This window comes from Dermacentor andersoni, chromosome 1 (genome assembly GCF_023375885.2).
Source record: "Dermacentor andersoni chromosome 1, qqDerAnde1_hic_scaffold, whole genome shotgun sequence".
Classification (NCBI taxonomy): Eukaryota; Metazoa; Arthropoda; class Arachnida; order Ixodida; family Ixodidae; genus Dermacentor; species Dermacentor andersoni.
The window spans coordinates 87,628,056-87,649,340 of NC_092814.1; the positions used below are offsets into that span (position 1 = coordinate 87,628,056).

Here is a 21,285-nt window from a genome sequence, read left to right on the forward strand (position 1 = left end):
TTCTCACGGTGAAGTTGCGATAGCCAGTATCGTGTATCTTAAGATACACGGTACATTTTTTCATGTATCGGAAATACAGATACTGATACAGGTTTAGCCATACGTATCATGAGGCAGATGCAAGACACCCAAAGAGTATCTAAGATAGTGTCTAATATACGTGTATCTTCGATACTGCCCAAGACTATATATATATATATATATATATATATATATATATATATATATATATATACAAACAGTGACGTATAATATTACGGCGCAGTTCGCTAAAACGTTGGCGGGACAGCCGTTCCTTGAAAGGCGGCACATAGCAAGTGTAGTTGTGCGCAGCCTGCTTATGCGTTGGGTTGCTGGCCTTGCAGAACCCTTGTGACGTGGGTGCGATTCTGCGTAGCATCGGAGAAATTTAAGGGATCATTTTTTCGGCCTTGTAGACAGGCGCATTCCCAGTGGCACGCACCTAGTTACCGAATTAAATCGGCGTCAACGACTTTCATTGAATAGAGGCACACACCTTCTGGCACATACTCGGTAACCGAACTTGGTATCAAAGAGGTTCATTTGAGACCAGGGCAGACCGAGTGGCGCACACCGAGTGCCCCAAGTCGAGCGTCAAAGAGTTCCTTCGAACATCGGTGCCTATGGCCAGTCCCTCGTCCACAGTGGCCCATTTGAAAGAGGTTCGTTGAAGAGTGGCATGTATGTACACATTGCCACATGCTCAGTGACCGAAGTTGGTCTCATGGTTGGTTTCGAACCCTGTTCCCTTCTCGGCACAGCAGCCCGATGCGTTACCCATTCGACCACGGACTACCCAGTGACCTAAAGCAGGTGGGAAAACGGTTAGATACAAACATACATAATAAATACAGCCATAGGTAGTCGGCCCACGGAAAGTGCAAGAAGTACCTTACAAGAATGCTAACGCATCAGTAAACGGTTACAAAAGAGTGCGTACTTAATAAAATAGAGAACATGGTTCCACATTGTTTTTAATGCGTTGTTTTCCGGATAACAACGTAACAATACGGCATCCTTTCGCTGCGTGAAAGCGCAATGGGTTCGAAATACAGGTGTCCCAATTATCATGCACCAAGATTTTAAAATATGCAAATGCCATGTAGTTCGACAGAACCAAGGTGCTTTTTTTTTGCCGTTGCTTGGAGATACTCAGATTATTTTTTTTAGCATTGCGCTTCATTGTATACGTAATTAGCCTTAATTAATAATATAATTAGATTAAAAGTGTCAATGGGAAAATTGTCGAGCAACATGAATAACTCCCGATACAGCTTTCTGTTGCTTAATACGTGCTACACCAAAGTGTTTTTCCCGAGTGGGAAACAAGCCCGCAAAAAACACGCAATGTTCCTCGAGCGGCCAGTCGCGCAACAACTCTGCGTGCATTCGCGGGCTTCTTTCAGGCTCCGAAAACCATTTTTATGTAGCACGTATTGAGCAACAGAAAGCTGTATTGGGAGTTTTTCGTGTTTCTATACAATTTTACCATTCACACTTTTCATCTAATTATAATATTTGAGAATCTCATTAATTAATTGAAGCTAATTACGTATGTAATTAGACGGAATGCATAATATATTCTAAGTATCTCCAAGCGACGGCAAACAAACAACATTACCTTGGGTCTGTCCAGCTACGTGGTATTTGCATATTTTTGAATCTTGGTGCATCATAGTTGGTGACACCAAGACCGCAGCAGCCCCGACATGATGCTTAATCGCGTCTTGTTTTTTGTGCAGTTCCTTTGCTGTTCACCTGGAATCTTCAACGCTGGCTTTTCCTCGAGGTGCTTCGAAATGGATGCGTCCGTTGACCATGCGCTGCATTCGAAGCTACAGCCTGTGCCCGCGTATGATGGTCTGTGTCCGAACTGCACTGTCACCTACCTACCCGTGTGACAGCTTTGGTGAGTGCGATAGTAGTCCTATCGTCGCGCCATATGGTTCCAATTTATATGTGACGTCATCGAATGGCCCAATAGGAGCATGCTCGTGGTCAGTAACGTAATCGACACAACGCTTAAAAGTCCTGGACCCCGCTTCCCTCGTCAGTGGGCAAGACCGCAGCCATAGATGCCGCAGCAGCACCGACATGATGCTTAATCGCGTCTTGTTTTTCGTGCAGGTATGTTACTTTCAACACGCCCATTGTTTGAGATCAGATGATCGTTGTTTGCTGCTGCTCTCTTGCCCACAGAGCGTTTTGTCTTGTTTTATGCATGCACTGTTCTGCGCAAATCGGCTTGTCCTTAGCGGTGATGTAGAATTAAATCCCGGTCCTACGAGTAAGACGACTCGTAACACCAGCAATTCAGACGAAACTTCGTGCTCATCTGAACCTGATATAACTGATAATGACTCCATCCAACAATATTTCCGGAATGCTGACCGAACTATTGGCTGGGCAGAAAGTGATGGCTCGTGACATTGCTGACATCAAGGTTTTCCAGGAAACTGTTAACAAGCGTTTTGACGCTCTGGAATCCCGTGTGGCCACCCTCGAAAAAGCTACCGCTGATCCTCGAGTCTCGTTTGATCATTCTGGTTCTGATGTACGCTCTTTATCTCAGGCCGTTTCGGAACTAATCAAAAAGAATGATGACCTTGAAAATTGCTCCAGACGCAACAATATAATTTTGCACGGACTTGGTGAACATAATGCTGAAAACACACACACGCTTTTGTCTAATGTACGCCAATTTCTCACAGAGAAACTTCAAATTGAATGCCCGCCCATCTAACGCTGTCATAGAATTGGCACCAAACGTGAAGTTAGATCGCGCCCAGTTATATTATGAGTACTAGACTTCAAGAACAGAGTAGAAATAATGAAAATTCTCTCAAAGCTCACAGGAACAAAATTTTACATTACTCAAGATTTCTCGGCTAATGTACGTGTCATTCGCAAAAAGCTATGGGCAGCAACCTCTTCTTTTCGTGACCATGGCTCTGTGGTGAGGTTACGTTATGACCACGTTTTTATAAATGGTGTCCGCTATAAGCGGAATTATACAGCTAACGCCCTACTTTACGATTCAGGTCTCGCTGCAAACACCGTAGTGAACAATTCCAGTCTTTCTGAAGGCTTGCCAAACACTCTCCCGGCTACGTCGTCTTCACATTGACATATCCGCCCCTCTTACAAGCTTACTTTGTTGAATTTGAATGCAAGAAGTCTAGTAAATAAGTTCCCACTGTTTCTTTCCCTGGTAACCTCCTATTCACCTCATTTCATTGGTGTCACTGAAACCTGGCTTCACGATCACATATATGATTCTGAAATCACTCTACCCGGCTATGTAGCTGTCCGGTCAGACCGCAAAACTGGCAGGGGAGGCGATGTCGCCCCTTTTTTTCAAATCTGACTTAAATTTTTTGGTTATCTATCCTCCAGCACATCTTGAGTCTATTTGGCGTAAATTGTACCTAGGCAAAAAAGCAATCATAGTCTCTGTTTTGTACCATCCACCTGCCTCCTCACCCGATAACCTTTTTCTTCTCGCTGATTATATCAACACACACAGTTTTTATGCATCTAGTTTAATTCTAATGGGAGACTTTAACACACCAGATATTCACTGGCTCTCACTATCGCATCGCAGTTCTTTAGGTAGCGAACTAATTAACTTTTCTTTATCTTTTGGGCTTACACAAGTAGTTGATGGCGCAACATGACAAAACGCACTTCTTGACCTGGTGTTTATTAGCTCAGAGCTTGTTGATAAGCTGTCTGAGTGTGAAATTACTGACGGAATGTCAGATCACAAGGCAGTGTTTATATCGCTAAACTGCACAGTCTGTAAACCGCGTGCCGAAATTCATACTTATTTCGACTTTAATCGCTCTGACGACACGTCTATTCTGGAAGTTTTATCAGAACGTTTCGAATCGTTTTGCACACTCAGTAAATATTGTGACGTGAATACACTAGTTCGCCAATTTTAAAACATTACAAAGCTGTGTATTCAACGCTTTGTTCCGTTAAAAACTAAGAAAAAAAATCGTGCCATCCTTTGGATGACTAGAGAAATTTCGCAATTATCACGCCGCGTTAGAAGACAGACGCTCAAAACGCAGTAATGACCCAGATGCAATTGCTAGATTCAGCTCTGCCAAAGAAGAACTAAATTTGAAAATTAATATGGCCAAAGATTTTTTTTTATATGTCGAGCTGCCAGGATTGCTAAGAAATAATCCTCGGAAGTTCTGGCGTTCTGTCATGCCTACTACTGATTCTTCATTTTCATTGACTATCGATGTTGAAATTGTAAACGATCCTGCACTCATCTCCAATGCATTCAATGAATATTTCCATTCTGTGTACGCAAACGATTCTCATGTCTACCCTGCTTTTAATAATGACAGATTTTTCTACTTCCGAAATTGCAGTTGATGTTAATGGCATCCTTAATTTGATTTTAAATTTAGACACGAAAACGTCTAGTAGCTCTGATGGTATTCTGAATTCGCTTTTACTTCACTATTCACAGTGGACATCACGCTATCTTGAAATTATATTCAATAAGTCTCTAGATACAGGAATCGTTCCTTCATCATGGAAACTTGCAAGAGTAATACCCTTGTATAAAACAGGTAACAAGACAGACGTAACGAATTACAGACCAATTTATTTAACTTCCCAACTGTGCAAAATGCTGGAACATATTTTTTACAAACACATAATATATTTTCTTGAGTTGAACAACATTCTAACTAATGTTCAGCATGGCTTTAGACTTGGTTTCAGTACTATCACGCAGTTAACAGACTTCACCCATGACATTGCTTATCAATTGGATCTCGGTAAACAGATTGACGCTATCTTCATTGATTTTTCTAAAGCTTTCGATTCATTACTTCATTGTCACCTCTTGCAAAAATTAAATGCGATACTAAAAAAATTCCGTCTGGTCGATTGGATTGCTAGTTTCCTTTCTAACCTGTCCCAATACGTCGACTTTAGCTCTGCAAGGTCATCCATGCTTGAAGTAGGCTCCGGGGTTTCTCAAGGATCCGTTCTGGGTCCTTTCTTGTTTTTAATTTATATCATTTACCTCCCAAGAAATGTTTCCTCCAGCATTCGTCTTTGTGCTGACGATTGCGTCTTATACAACGTGATTGACTCTGCGACTAGTTATAAGCGACTGAACGATTCCTTTGTATCTTTCGGTGCTTGGTGTGAAAAATGGAAAATGAACATTAATTTTAAAAAAACGGTTGTTTTGTCCTTCACGAAAAGAGCAACACCTGTAATTGCCACATATTCCTTGAATGTGTCACCTTTAACCAGAGTTCTACAATACAAATACCTTGGCGTAACATTTACTCACAATCTCTCATGGACTACACACACCGACCAAACATGTTGAAAGGCCCTAAAACAACTTGGTTACCTACGTCGTGCTATGCAAAAGGCTCCGAAGGCAACTAAACTCTTAATGTATGAAACTCTTGTTCGCCTCGTTATCGATTATGCCGCAACAGTCTGGTCACCCCATAACCAAAACAACATAATCAAACTAGAAGCAGCTCAGAAGAAAGCCGTCCATTTCATTTTTCAACGGTATGACCGCTATTTTTCATCCTCGTCTGCCCTCCCTACGCTGAAACTAACATTACTTTCAGTACGTCGTGATGTGGAATCATTAACATTTTTGCACAACATAATTAACAAATCCTATCATACTTCAAACACAGCTTGCATATCTCTCACCAAGCCTTCTTGCGCTCATAACTTCCACGAGCTTAATCTTAACCCTTTCTGTGCCAGTACAAATACTTTCAAGCACAGCTTCTTTCCCCGCACAATAGAAGTATGCAATTCCTTACCTGGCTGCCTTCGTTCACTCCCGATAAGCGAATTCGAAAGTGCTCTCTATGAAAACCAGAATGTGCAACTACTTAAATTAGGTTTAGTTTATACTTTATGTGTATGCATTTCGCTGTTTCGTTGCTTTTAAGAATCAATGAAAACGATTTTCCAGTCCTTTGGCTGCCGTACAAATGTTGTAAGAGTCATTGTTGGTTTCACTTTTTTGTTCACTACTGTTTTTACCCACTCCTGCAATAGCCATGCTATGGGGCTGCAGTATGTACAAATAAATAAATAAATAAATAAATAAATAAATAAATAAATAAATAAATAAATCGTAGTGCAACGCATTGAATCACATTTCAAAGTGGATTTGATACTGGTGCAAGGTTGCCAGATCACACTACTTTTCGTTAAAGACCGTGGGGCGCGAGTCTCAAAGCTCAGCATGAATTCGTAACGTTAAGCATGCAGCTGTGATCATCAAATATCTATGCTAAAATATCTGTGGGAGGCGACGCGAAGAGGTATAGCCGCCGTGAGCACTCTTTATTTAGGCCGGCCAGCCATGGATCGCGGCAGCGGCCAATACCGCGGCCGCTCAGGTCGAGCGCCAGCGTGTTTTCTCGCGCTACCCGCACGCGATCCGTCTTCTTCGCCGGTACTAGAGGCGATAGTCTCCTCCAGTACCGGGACCCTCCTCCTAGTGCGGGCACCCCCTCCTAGTGCGAAGCGCGATTGAAATAAAGTCCAGTGGTAAAGTCCAGGTAAAGGAATCCAGGTAAAGTGCTCAGATGGTGTCGTCGGGGTTAGTGTCGGGTTCACGAAATCCGGGACAGACGTACCATGGCAGCACCGGCAGTGTAGGTTGCGAGCGAGGCGCAGCCACAGTGATACCGTAGTGCGAAATCACGCCCTGTAGCACGTTCTCGTAGATGTCCGGGCCTCGTAAAAGTCGGAGTTCCAAAAGAAGCTCGTCTGGCAGCTCGCGACTTGCGGGGGGATAGCACAAGTGTTGGCCACTCACGTTGTTCATGTTGAAGTGATTCTCGAGCTGAAGGAACCAGATGGCAGAGCTGCTCCTGCTATACTTCGGCAGGCCAGGCATATTCGAAAGGAGCGAGCACAGAACATGGGTAGGCGCGCCTACTGCTGCTTGCGGATAAATCTCGCATTGCGATAGCATCAGGGTTGCGATGCTTGCTGAATGCATCGTCAAGATTGTGCTTGTGGCGTCGCCGTGCCTGCTAGAGTGAAATATGTGAACACTTCAGCAGGTCCGCTGCACATGCCTGGTCTGGCGACCTGCGCACTATCCCACCTCGGCCAAACTGCCGGACATCAGTGATGCTCTGGTAGGCGGCGCGAATTAAGAGGTAGCCGCCATGTCCACTGTTTATTTAGGCCCACCGGCCATGGTGCCGCAGGATCTCGGGAATGGCCGATACCGCGGCCGCTCAGGTCGAGCGTCAGGGTGTTGTAGATGCAGATTTATAACCAAGACGTTAGCGCCACATACCCACTCTAGGGGAGTGGCCAAGAATCGGGTAGTTACATATAACAATAAGAAAGAAGAATTGTAAAATACCTGTAAACAAAATTAGTGAATATGTATATGGGAAGTAATAGATAGAAAAACAGGAAGTAATAGATAGAATCGAAAAATCCTGGATCGCATCGCCAACCTTCCTTTCGCTGTACCCAAGGGTCGAGGCCCCCAGAGATAGTAAATTTTCAACATTTAAGTGTAATCTAAAAAGGCGAAACGGCGTTTCTAATGTTCTTTTTCGCGACTCAGAATATCTTTGACAATCAATGAGATATTGATCTATTGTTTCATGTTCCCCGCAAGAGGGACAGTTCGGCGAGGGAGCCAGACCAGCGCTTTGTAGGTAAAAATTTGGAAACGGAATTTGGAAGCGTAGTCTAGTGACTGCGACTTCGAGTGCTCGCATTTGACAGCGTTTGCTATCCCAATAATGTGACAAGTACTGACAATCTTTAGAGTTTGTTAAAGAAGGGGCGTGAAATGGACGTAGCGTCATTTGCCTCCAAATCTCGCCCCTATGATGAAAGCTGATGCCGGTAGGATTTCAGTGACTGGGCCATCCAGGGACACTTTTGCCAACAAATCTGCCATTTTGTTCAGAATTAGGCCCTTATTTCCTGGTATCCAAACCAATCTAATCAAAGCTAAATGAAGAGCCCTAACGATTTGAAAGCTCGCAAAACTTGAGAGTCATCAGAAGCACACGGAATCAGGAGCACAGCGACAGAGAATCTGTCACGACCACTGTTGAACGTGTTGATGTATTTAGTTTACGAAGGGCTAGAATTGCAGCTAAATATTCTGCTAGAAAAATCGGTACGAAGTCTGGGGGGCGAAAAGAAAACGACCAATCGAGAATATGAGAAAATATTCCGATTCCACACTTTTCTTCGTTTAGGGAAGCGTCAGTGGCAATAACTGTCTTGATCGGTATGTGCAAAAAGTAATCATTTAACGGGCCCCTCACGAGATCTGGCCATTTGGAGCTGACAAGCGCAGAGCATACAATGAGCGCCAACGATCGTGTTTGCAAAGAATTACATCGCTACGCGCCGCGGAATGCTCTGAAATTTCAATCCGAACGCCGTTTTCCCTTCTCCTGCGGCCGCTACGCTCCAAGCCGGACGGTGACGTACTCGCGTCCCTCGGGTTCGTAGTGTGACGTCGCTCGTGGTGACACGTGACTTCGAGAATTATTCAAGGCACCATTTGTTATTTGCGTGATCTGTTGCTTGAATTGACGAATTGAAGTTTAGAGAAAGAATAAAACACACAAACGGAATGTCTCCGTATTTTTTGTTGTACTTCGCACCGAAGCAGGAGCGATGTACTTCCGCTGCGTCTGCTTGTTCGCACGGTCGTGCAGTCGCGTGCGCAAGTACCGAAACTATGCCATTTTCTACCGTGTTCCAGCGTGTGATCATGCTCTGCGATCCTCTTGTTCTGCCTCAGTATTCGTGTAGCACTGAATTATACCGCTACTCATGTTTCCTTGTGCACAGCACGCAAATCGTGCGCTGCGCGAACGAGACAACAGCTCGCGCACGACGCCGTCAGCGGAAGTGTGTAGCGCCAAAAAAAAAAAGCGAGCAGAAAAAAAAATGAAGGCGGGACATATGCGTCACGCGATCCTCGAGGTCCAGTATGAGAGAACGCAGGGAAGGAATTTCGCTTGCAGAGGCTAGACGGGACGAGTGAAGAGGGCGTCTTGCTTGGCAGTGGAGCCCGCCTACTGAAATCATGGGTACACGGCACTGAAATATTTCTATCTCGGCTATTAATGAGCCCATTTGAAAACATTTTGCTGCAGAACGCTCCCTAGCTGACATGTAACAACGTCCAGCGTATAACCAAAATTTTCTATGGGGCCTGGTGAGGGGCCCTTTAAGATAAAGCTTAACATACGTTAAGATGGTGCCTTTGTATTATTAGGGAATATATAATCCAACTGAACTTTCATGGAATTGGTGTTGCAACAAACAGGAGTCACCTGACGAATTTAGACGCTTAACTGATCTAGAAGAGTTTGTATAAAAAATAATTTCAGGTGTGTAGAATCACGGCTGTTACGAGCCAAAAAACAAATCGGGCTGGGAGATAAAAACTGTTTCTGAACGCCTTGTAGGGGATTCATATAGCCTTAGAAATTATCGTGCACCTAATATTCAAACGGCGTTACAAGAGAAGGGATCCTAGCTTCCAGATATAAAACTTCATTCGCTACAAACTTAGACATTCCTTAACCTTGTCGCAAGGCCTGCCCCTCCAGAGGAACAAGGCGGCGAAGTTTATTTGCAGGTGCTCTAGAGTACAATGCACACCCAAATTCCAATACTGGGCGAATATACATGCGGTATGTTGATAACAGCGTTCTTCTTCGCATTCCTGATCGACTATTGCTTAGCCTACGTAGCAAACCAACCGCACGAACACCCTTTGCTCTAGTATAGTCAACGTGCGCCTTCCAAGACAGAGAACATATTATGAGAAGCCAACACACAAAGACAGCGTCGTTGTCTGTTGGCTCCTCGTGATATGATTAATAAATATCTGGCCCCTCGGTTAACCCCCTTTCTTCTCGTTAATACACATAACAATCATACATCACGCCAAGATACTTGACAGTCTCTACTTGTGGCTTGACATCAATGTAAGATACATATATATGGGGTCCTCTAATGGTATTGCGAGACGTTGAGACAGAGATGCATCGCATCAAGCCATGTTTATATAACAGACAAGTATGTCCGTAATATGTTATAAAGATTTTGGGTGTCATCTGCCAACGAGAAAAACGCTATGTCATCAGCATACACGTAAATATGTACATCATCATGACATGAGATGGAGTTCATTAGTATATTAAGACTGGCGAAGGTACCGCCTCTTGTGGAACGCCTATCTTGTCTGCGCGTACCTAGCCGAAGAAATGCCGCTTCGGAAGCAATGAAATTCTCTATTCCTTAAAAAAATTATGCAAACAATGCTTGAAGGTATTTAGGAAAGCGAATGTTCCGAAGCTGATTGAGCAATATCACATGCTCAACACTATCATATACTTTTGAGATGTCTAGAGTGACTAATGCAGCATACTGCCTGTGGCGCCGTGCCAATTGAATACGGTCTTCAAGGTCAATATGAGCCGGCCATATTGAGCACTGTGATCTGAAAACGATTTGTTTCGGACTCAGGATCGATCGCTCATTAAGAAAATGTATAACACGAATATTTATCACTCGTCCAGTCAATTTTACGAAAGTTGAACTTAACGCGATAGGTCTAATATTGTCTAACACATAACCGCCACTCGGATTTTTAAGCTAGGCAATTTCCACTCTTTAGCAATTTTCCACTCCGATGGAAGCCATGCCCTTCTGACGGAATAATTGATAATGTATAATGAATAATGTTGTGATTCCTTATATAAAATTTTCAACGTGGACGAAGTGATTCCATCCGGACCAGTAGCCGCTGATGGAAAACTTAGTAAAATATCTGATAATTTAGTCCTGGAGATTTCCGTGAAGCCTTTCTCAGTTGGTGATATCAGTGGATCTAACGGAAGTTGAGAAGAAAAGCGACGTTCTAACACTCTAGCGATTACCTCCAATGAATTCTTTATTTCTTCGTGAGACAAAACTGCCGATTCTGCATCTATCGGCCGCGGAATCTTTTTCTCGGCGCGCAGAAAGCTACACAGTGCGCGTTTATTATTTGATTTAGAAAGAAATTAAAAATGCTTAATGTCATACTTATCCTTTGCCTTCAACACTGAGTGTCTAAAAGTGTCAGCATACAATTTGTAATACATTCAGTTTTGAGGGCTTTGATTCTGCAACAGTTCTTTCCAAGCTGTCTTTCTTCGCCTATAGTCACGGGAACAATCATCGATCCACCAAGGAGAAAAATACAGATTTTTCCGGATAATCTTTTAAAGCAGGACAAGTGCTCACTGCTTTAGATTTTTTACTAGCATCAGTCAGAGAAGCCAATGACGATCGCAAGGAATTTTGAAATTTACTGTAACTTATAAAAATACGCACATATTAGAAACTGCGGAGATTACTAGATGTATAATATCAAAAGTGACTGGTATGTGGTTGCTATTTGTGGCATAATCAAGAGTCGACCAGGCGGACAGGGAGAGGCTGGAGCTTGCGAAAGGTAAGTCAAGGGCATAAGCTGCCCGAATTTACACCATTAAGATCCTGAATTTACACAATTAAGATTGTTGTCCTGGGACCAATCACCACAAACGAGTGCCACTCTGGTCTGTTTTTAAACCCCATGTAACGTGATTGGAATTAAAGTCCCCCGCTAGTAGAATACCCTTTCCGCAAGTAGTAATTATAGTATCCAAAGGGCGCGTGTCATGAACCCCTGAAGGAAAATAGGCATTGGCTATAAAAAAAATGTCCGACAGGCCGGCATTCTCATGTTTAATACTATTATTTCAAACTCGGGGTACAGGAGCTGTAGGACTATCTTTGCCTTGTGGCGAATTCTGGATGATAAATTCTGGTGTGAGTAAACAACCTCCTCGCGAAGATCGATCTAATCGGAATGAACGATAATTTTTTAATGAAAATTTCAATCTGGAGTGAGCCATGTTTTTTGTAAGAAGATTACATCAGGGTTTAATTGAACGGGTAAGACAATGTAAATATGTGCATGCAGCAAATATCGAACGACAGTTCCGTTGCAATACTCTCAAGGATCCTGTTTTGAGGATACTATTGCAGTAACAACTACCTTCTCCAAAATGTTCTCCCTGAAAACCTTACTGGGCGGAGACTTCTGGACTTATTCTGAGGGGACATGGAAGAAGCCAGTGCGTCGAGTTCAATGTCTGTGGAGACGTGCAAGTCTAACATATGCTGTTGGCCAGGATTCGACGAAGACTCAGAGGTATCGCGGCTGTTTTCCGAGGGAAACGTGCCAACGTTATTTTTGTCTTTAATTTATGGATTAAGTGGCAGTGTACAGGTGTCACTAGTTAGTACTAGAGTCATCTGCAGAAGATTAGAAATCTGCGTACTGACCACTTGATATGTTCATTCTGGCATGCTGACTACTAAACGCTCCATTGCGTTTGCGATTGCGTCTTCAACTGCAGCGTCGATTGCCTGCGAAATAATCGCGTCTGTGAAAGAAGGCTGACGTGCTGTTACGCCAGCGTAGCCGTGAGCACTCTCCTTAACAGTGGTAATAGCTTCTCTCCTAGAACACCTTCTCTTGACAATTATTTCTAACACCAGCATTTCTTGCACTCGAGCTGGGCAGTTTGAATAGACGGCAGAGTGTGATTCACCAAGGCAACACTTCTCGTCTTGGGCCATACAATCACCGTTAGAGTGACCCTAACCACATGTGCAGCATCGTGAAGCAGATTTACAACCGCCAGGACTATGGCCATATCGCCAGCAATTCCGGCACGGTAGGGGACGTGACGCCAGACGATCGACTCTGAACACTAAAGGCCACGTTTTAATTTCCGATGGACAAGCATTTCCGGCAAAAGTCGCAATCACTGACTCAGTGGAGTCTCCCTTATTGTCCACAACGCGATTGAAGCGGTAAACAGCTACCAAGCTTCCCTTAGCTTCTACCATGTCTCAGATGGGCTTAGTTGAGAGTCGACGCCACGCACAATGCCCTTTGTACATGCGAGGTGTGGTGAAATATACGCACTCACCGGGATGGATGCAAACGAGGAACATTTCAGCAGGTCCGCTATACATGTCTGCTCTGGCGACCTGCACACTATCCCACCTCGACCAAACTGCCGTACATCAGTGATGCTGTGGTAGTTAGGAGTCACCGCATGTAGTTGTTCTTGGATAGCTTTAGGGTTGTTCAAACTGATAGAATCCCCAGCCAAGGGCACCAGTGCGACGGTAATGCTGCTCACTCCGCTACGGAGAAAGAGGTCAAGAGGTAGCTCATAATTTTGAAGAGCGGCTGTCCAAGGGGAACTCCCCAATTCCTGGACACCAGTGCGGTATCAAATATACTGGAAAAATCATGAGCCCTTCCACTCTGTGAAGGTGGATGACCAGCGAAGCTGTTTAGCACACGACACAGAGGTGATGGGTGGTCATCGTGACGAAAGGTACGCACGCACATTTATTGTCTTGATCAGTGGTCAATATTTGACTCGCAACTACAAACACATTCTTTGATAATGTCACATCGATGCACGTAGGCCACTGAATGATTGGTTCGGATTGGATCGGTACGGCATCGGAAGCGATATGTCTGCAACACGAAAGACCTCAACCACTCCCTTTTCGGTCCCGATTCATTCAAATTGAAATCACCGACAACGATCACAAGGGTAGTGTCATCGCAACTAATCCGCGCAAAGTGAGTAGCCATGAACCCTACGGGGCTATGAGCCATTGCATCTTTTGCTTGCTTTAGGGGGTATGAGCCATTGCTTACGGGGGTATGAGCCATTGACCATGACAGTTTTTGACATGCTGTTCTGTATGTTTTATGTGTGATCAGAATGAATGTAAGCACTGTTCGCTTCACTTGGCTGGGTTCTTGTAGCCTCTACCTTACGGGGCTATGAGCCATTGCATTTTTTGCTTGTTGAGTTCTTAGTGGGGTATGAGCCATTGATGATTATAGTTTTTGTTCACGGAGAACAAAAATGCACGGAACACTAGCCATATACAGCCTCGTTGTAATAAAGAAAATGGGCTGCTTCAACCTAAAATGAAAAAAAGAATTAGAGAGTAATCAACAAACTAACGAAAAACTACCCGGTACTTAACCAACCCATTTCAGAGTGCAAGCCAAGAGGAGCTAGATCCGACACCCAGCGTGTTCGTTTGGTTTGGTGCCTACAATTATGGCTCAACCCACTACGGGGGGATCAGCCATGAATCGGGCGTGTTCCTTTCTCGTGCTACCTGCACGCGAGACTTCTTCGCTGGCTCTGGAGGCGATAGTCGCGCCGCTACAAAAGCCCGCAGATCCCATGCCCTGTGGGAATCATGTTATGCGAAACTGCGTGCGGCGTGCCTACCAAGTTAACGAAGCGACCATGAGAGCACCAAGACGTAGACGGCTGTTTCGTGACCTACATGACACGCATGTCATGACCTATCATTTATGTTCGTCATACACTCTTGTCATACTATGCCAATTTTGGTATATACCAAGTTAACAAAACGACCATGAGAGCACCAAGACGTGGGCGGCTGGTTCATGCCCTACATGACACATATGTCATGACATTCATGTCATGACCTATCACTTATGTTCGTCATACTGATACAACCTCGACCGGGTGGGGTGTGTCTTCACCGCAAGAATCAGGAAACTACGGCGAAGCCGGGCATCGTGATGAAGAAAAAAGTAGAAAGGAATGTATTCACTTCATTGGTACATGGTTGTGACTCTTATCCGAGTCTTGAGCAGTTCTGATTTAACACGGTGGCCAGGACGGCCTTAAATAACCCATCTTTCCCTCGTTGAGGGAATCGACTGGCCAATCACAAACGCCGAATTGTTCACCACCTCTGTCGCCCCTCACTGGTCGTTAGCGTGCTGCTCGGGGTGCTCATGTCTTCAACGAGCTCCTCATGTACGTGGTGCACCTGTCTCCAACGTGTCACAGTAGGAGGCAACCGCCTGTCGTCGACGCTTTCTCCCAGGGGTTGTCGACGAGGGCCCTTTCACCGATGAGTGGTCACTTTGTGACGGTCAGGAGGACGACGTTGCTGTCTTGAAGAGAAGTGAATTATGAGGCGTGAACATGAACCGTTACAGCTTCTTGTTGCTGGTGGGGGCACCCCCCGTCGCCATATGTGGTAGTCGATGACTTCTTCGAAAACTTAGGTTGATCATAACAAACAAACAAAAAATTATGGGGTTTTACGTGCCAAAACCACTTTCTGATTATGAGGCACGCCGTAGTGGGGGACTCCGGAAATTTAGACCACCTGGGGTTCTTTAACGTGCACCTAAATTCAATTACACGGGTCTTTTCGCATTTCGCCTCCATCGAAATGGATCATAACAATACACTCTTGTCATACTATGCCGATTTTGGTACATACCAATTTAGCGAAACGACCATGAGAGCACCAAGATGTAGGATTGATTGATTGATTGATTGATTGGTTGATTGATTGATTGATTGATTGATTGATTGATTGATTGATTGATTGATTGATTGATTGATTGATTGATTGATTGATTGATTGATTGATTGATTGATTGATGTCAAAGCTGCAAATGTTCGCCAGGAAATGCTTCGCATTTAAGGATACCAAGACAGTTCCATCGAGCAGCAAGTGATGTGGACACGTAAGAGTGTCAAAAACGGCGTAGTGCAGGAACGAAGATTTCGAGGAAGGCGCATACTTGCGCATTTACAGCGAAACTGTTAGTGGCTAGGGTTCCGCTCATTTTTCGTATGGTATGGTATGAAAAACTTTATTTAGGTCCTGAGGGATCAGTTTCGTGTCTGTCAGCAAATATGTGAGCAAAAACTATCATCATCAACAGTGGCTCGTGCCTTCTTCCACAGCTGGGCCCGCTGCCGCCCATCATGCCAGCGTTCCCACATTGCCTCTCCCTCTGCGAAGGCGCTGACGGTACAGGCCCACTACAGTAACTCTATGACCCGCTGTCAGTCGCTGGAATGATTTCGGTCTCAAATTCTTTGCCTCAGTATATCGCTCGCGCCTTCGTCGTCGTCTTCTTCGACAGCTGGCTTCGACGCCACTCATCATGCTAGCGTTCCCATACTGCCCTTCCCTCTGCGAAGGCGCTGGCGGCTCTGGCCCACTGCCGCTCGGTGGGGTGATTTCGGTCTCGGATTCTTGGCCTCAGTATATCGCGAAATTAAAACACGAATGTATATAACGAATGTATAACACAAATGAACGCGGATGTATAAAAATAAATTTGTGTGCGTACCTTTCGTCACGATGACCACCGATCGAGACAATAAATGTGTTCGTACCTTTGTTCAAAATTCTGTGCCACCTCTCTGTCGTGTGCTATACACAGCTTCGCTGGTCGTACACCTTCACAGGGTGGAATGGCTCATGATTTTTTTCAGTACTTAATATCTCAAAAGTTTATTTAATAGCCCGAAAGCTGATCAATTCGTAGCAAAAGTTTGGACTAATATTTTTTAGGCAGACTTCGTGTTAGGCTTACTTTCACACGAGAGGTAACGTTCTAAAGATATCGGAATTATCAGATGTCAAAATTATATTCGCTGTGAGTGGATATTTAACCGGACTGCTAATAAACGCTTCTTAAGCCCTTTTAGCTATCATACACGTATGTTAAATCCAACATCCCCTGTTCGTGTACTTGTTCGCTCATCTCTAGTGCCCAATGTATTTCGTGGCCGCTTGGTGTTAAGGAGGAGCGGCTCGAATGCAGCACTTGTTGCTGACCCGTCAGCTGCTCGCTTAGTCATCATTTGTTGCCCATTTCTAATTTGTGTATCAATAAACCCGCAGGATTCGTTATCTAAATTAATTAAATGCGTGCGTGCCAAGTACAACTATAAATAACATCGCTCAATATTAACTCTAAGGCCTGTTAAGCGGCGTCCGCAGACCTGTGTGACCGTCATAAGCGGACTCATTTACGTGCCACTTTCACTTTAACATTGCCCCGAAATACCGTTGTCACATTCATCGTACAATAAGGTTTGTGCTGCGACAACAATTAAACGCTCGAAAACTGTGTTTATTTTGTCCGTCCGTCCGTTTTTTCCGTTATGTCGTCGTCGACGTCGTCAAGTCGTCGTCATTATCGGATCGCCATCAAGCCTTCTCATCCTCAGTTCCGCCCCAGTGATCGGACGAAAAAAAAAGAATATTTTGCCCACCGCCGCCACTGCATATAAATGTGGGTTTAAAACTCTATATACGCGGCAAATGAAGAGATTTGTGTGTAGAAAGGCCTCTTTAGGGTCGGCTCTCACAAAATCCCAAATACATTACTTAAGTAAGCGTAAAGAAGAAAAAGAAAGCAAACAAGAAGAAAAATACCGACACGCACTACCCACAGGAACACAAGTCATACAAACAGTGTCACTCTACAGGCACGAGCATCGGAAGCACGCCCGCGTACTTCATCCCATAGGAGGGGTGGGTAGTTTACACAGCGCCTTTCGTGTATACGTATTTGCATAACCTACATTTGCACATAAATCATGCCTCGGAAAGAACAACACGGCCGCGACAAGAAAACGGCAAGAAAAAAAAAAGAGAGATGTAGAAGGATAACATTGTAGAGCAGAAAAATCAGGCAATTTAACTCACACGCAGTCCACGAGATTCGCGTCGACTAAAAAAATCGCAAAGGGCACTAACGGAAGGTATTTTCACATCAGAGAATAACCGCGGCACAAGAACTTTGCTCGCTATGAGAAGACATCTATCGAGGATCTTCAAACTGTCGCACGGGCGAACCCGCTGCTGGTCATATTGAGGGCATTCTATGATAATATTATCGACTGAAGCGTCGGGGATGTCACAGGAACTTACACGTTCTTTTTATGATGCGGCACAAGAAGTAAGGCGTATAGCAAGAGAGAGAGAGAGAGAGAGAGGGAAGGGGAAAGGTAGGGAGGTTAACCAGATGGGTAGATCCGGTTTGCTACCCTACGCTGAGGAGAGAGGGGAGGGGGAGGTAAAATGATAGCAAAGTAGAGATAAAGAAAGAAAGGCGTGTAGGCTATATGTATACTATACGTCTAAACGATGAAGGAGCGTGTCGAACGTGCAGTCAGTGTTTTGGTCGAGTGAGAACCGCAGGAATGGGTCAACTTTGCACGGTAGCGAAGACTTTGTTCGTTGCTCAAACCACATGTCCTTTCAGAGTATTGCGCCGCAGGGTGCGAAGAACTTTCTTCGCGTCTGATACAGATAATGTAACGGGAGTCAGGGTATTTAATCGGTTCAGTGTTGCAAATATGTGCGCGCGGAAGGACTTGCGTGGACCCCGCCCACTCCTGTGTGTGATGGGTGAGTGCCCAAGTACCGAAGCGTGCTTTTGTTGACATTTTCCTTCTTGTTTGCTTCCTTTTTCTTATTTTCTTGCCAGAGTAGTGTATTTAGAATTCTGGGATAGCGGCCCCTAAAACGGCCACCTTGCCATTTCCTAAATTTAGAATTAAAGAAAACTGATCTGTAAGTAAGCAGTCTTTCTTGCCAGAGCAGGAAAAAAAAGAAGAAAATTAGGAAATAACAAATTGTAAATGTGAAAAATTCGATAATAAGAATATTAGACGTACAGAATACAAAACAAAGCAAAGCGTTATCAGGTTGATCATTAAGTTTCCTGTATGCGATCGCAGATGACCCCGCAAACGTTTCTACAGTTGAAGCTCACTACGTGAGAAAACACAACCGGACTACATATGCTCAACCCAAAACTACTAAACTGAACTTGGAGAATTCTCGTTCTTTGAGTAAAAAGGCTGCGGCAGTTTAAAAAAATGTGTGTCCGACAGATTCCTGTCCATTACGGAAATAGGACAGATGAGATCCCGCCATACCCGACCTATTCAAGTATTCGTGGCGCGCACAGTGTATCATTGTCTTCTCGAGGGTAAGACCAGAAAGGCGTAAAAATATGCGACTGGAGCTTTCCTCCTGATGGCATGTAGTCTTAACGGTGTCATTTCCCGGATATTGTTCGTACTCGTAAGTGTAGTAGGCGCGTTTAAATTTTCTTTTTTTTTTTTTCAGCTGCAGCTGTTCGGGATTTTTCGGCTGCATACGCGGCGGTGCCGCAGGCCATTGCCGTCGATCGTTAGTTGGGATGGCTCTTCAGTAATGATCATCACCATGTGGGTCATGCCATAAATAAAATAAAGATATCGAAGATGCGAAGTAACTTCAGCCAAGTGGTTATACCGTGTGTCCCAGCTAACGTTAGCCAAGCTGTTTAAAAAAAAATCAGAACATCACGGTGCAAGGTACAATTATAAGGCTGACAGTGTTCGGTCGTCAGAGGCCTCACGAACGAACGCTGTAAATCCTAAAATCGTATCTTGCACTGTGTTTTCTATATCTCTCTTTTTCTTTTCTTTTTTCTTTTTTTTTTACAGCGAAGCTGTATATGACTCGGATACCTGGATTTCTTCGTCTCCGTTGACGGAACATTCGACAGAAAACCATTCCACGAATTGAAGCGAAAAGTGCCTATCTCCATAGGCATTGCGCATGCAAGACACACCTCAGTATTCGGTTCAGTAAAGGAAAGCAAAAACAAGTATCAAAACCACGTGATAGATGATGAGGCGCGTTCGAACAATGCGAAGCACGTAGCGTTCGCCGCATGCGTTTCCCGGTAAAGATTGCGGTTGCATAAGCTGCAGTTGCCGGGAAGCAACAACTGTAGCATACCAAGCAGGGCGTAACGTCACTACTCTTTCATCCACGTGTGAAAGAACCCACCTAGCAACTGATTTCGTTTGTGTTGGGTAGCGCTACGAGTAGGTCACGTATAGTTGGGACTCCCGAAGAGCAGCGTGAACACGATGAGCGGCGACGAGAACAGCTAAGTCAATATACACAACGACGTCGTGCTCAGGCTAGGCAGGACGCAGCGGTTCCTGCACAAAGCAAGCCGCGCACAGTTAGGGCGCCTTATACACTGTACCTTTTAGTCAGGTACATCGTATTTTATTGCCTTGCTGTCACTCGTTTCATGTCGTGCATTGCTCAATCGCTCAAGGCTACGTCACATTGGTCTATCGGGTCAGGTGATGCCACGGCTTCGCTGGCCAACTATCTTCGCAGCGTGAATTGGAGCCCAATTGTTTTTAGATGATATCTTCGGGACAAGCCATGTGTGCGACATACTCTCATTACGCAGGCCACGTAAGATGTTATTTTTGTTCTTTCAACAGTTTGGTTAGCGTTAGCTTGCACAACCTATATAGTGCACAAAAAATCACAAATTCCGTCGAGAAAGAAGCTGCTGTGCGAAGGTAAGCGCAGAAACCTTTTTTTTTTTCTTCATACGGCACAAGTTTCGTTTATCAGCCGCCCCCGTCGTGTGGGAATGCGGTAGTTGGGCAGCCAGGCCGTTTCGCCATTGTTAGGATGAAGAGGACGCCAGAGGAAGGCAGGAAGGTAGGACAGATATTCACACGGGACGGGGCTGCCCACTGTGCATTGCGTAGATGTGTTCCGATATACGACAAAACTATGCTGGTAGTTATAAGCATGAATAAAAATTTAAAGTAATTATACTCGAAGCCTACCATACTACGAAACGTGAGCACTTTTGTGTCAGTCAACCTCCCGTGGCCCTCAAGTGTTTACAGAAGCGCTTCTTTCTGTTTGTGTGCCAGGCACATGGAGGCTTCAAGCACGTCAGTCGTGCTCTCAAAGTAAAAATGAAAGTGAGCTTAATCACGAGAAATTGATACGTCCGACATGTAAATGTTGCTCTTCAGGTAAATGGTTGATGTATTTACTGAGGGTAGATTACGGCCGGCGTATAATTTGCTCTTACAGGATGACCTGTCACGAGTCGAAGAAGCCTTCCTCACAACCTTTCATCCTATTCACACATCCTTCGTCTTCCTTTTGTGTCTTTCAGCTCTTCAGGCACCATGCACATTGTATTGTTACAGCTGCGTGGGTGTAGCTGGGTACAGTTCACTGAGCATCCTGTTTCCTTCCTTGTCCTTGTTTCGTCTTGCGCTATCAACGTCATAACAAAATACATACCTTTGCGTGATATTTTGCTAACATTCTCTAGCGTTTTTGCTTTATTGCAAGCCCTGTTGTCGTGGTCATTGTAATTTATCTCAAAGTGTGCAGCTGTTATACTTAGCACAGAAGAAAGATGTTAATGTCATATAAAATATGGAGTAGAACTCTTGCTACATGTTTGGTGAT

The 21,285-nt window shown here is 44.4% G+C and overlaps 1 long non-coding RNA gene across 1 annotated transcript in view; it reads left to right on the forward strand.

The window, feature by feature from the left end:
* The window catches only part of LOC129380519 (uncharacterized), a 105,683-nt gene extending 85,843 nt beyond the window's left edge, over positions 1-19,840 (forward strand). The window contains exons 2-3 of the long non-coding RNA XR_008608630.2: positions 1,764-1,930; positions 19,120-19,840. This is a non-coding gene — a long non-coding RNA (uncharacterized lncRNA). The remainder of the gene's footprint in view (positions 1-1,763; positions 1,931-19,119) is intronic.
* Positions 19,841-21,285: the final 1,445 nt, after the last annotated feature.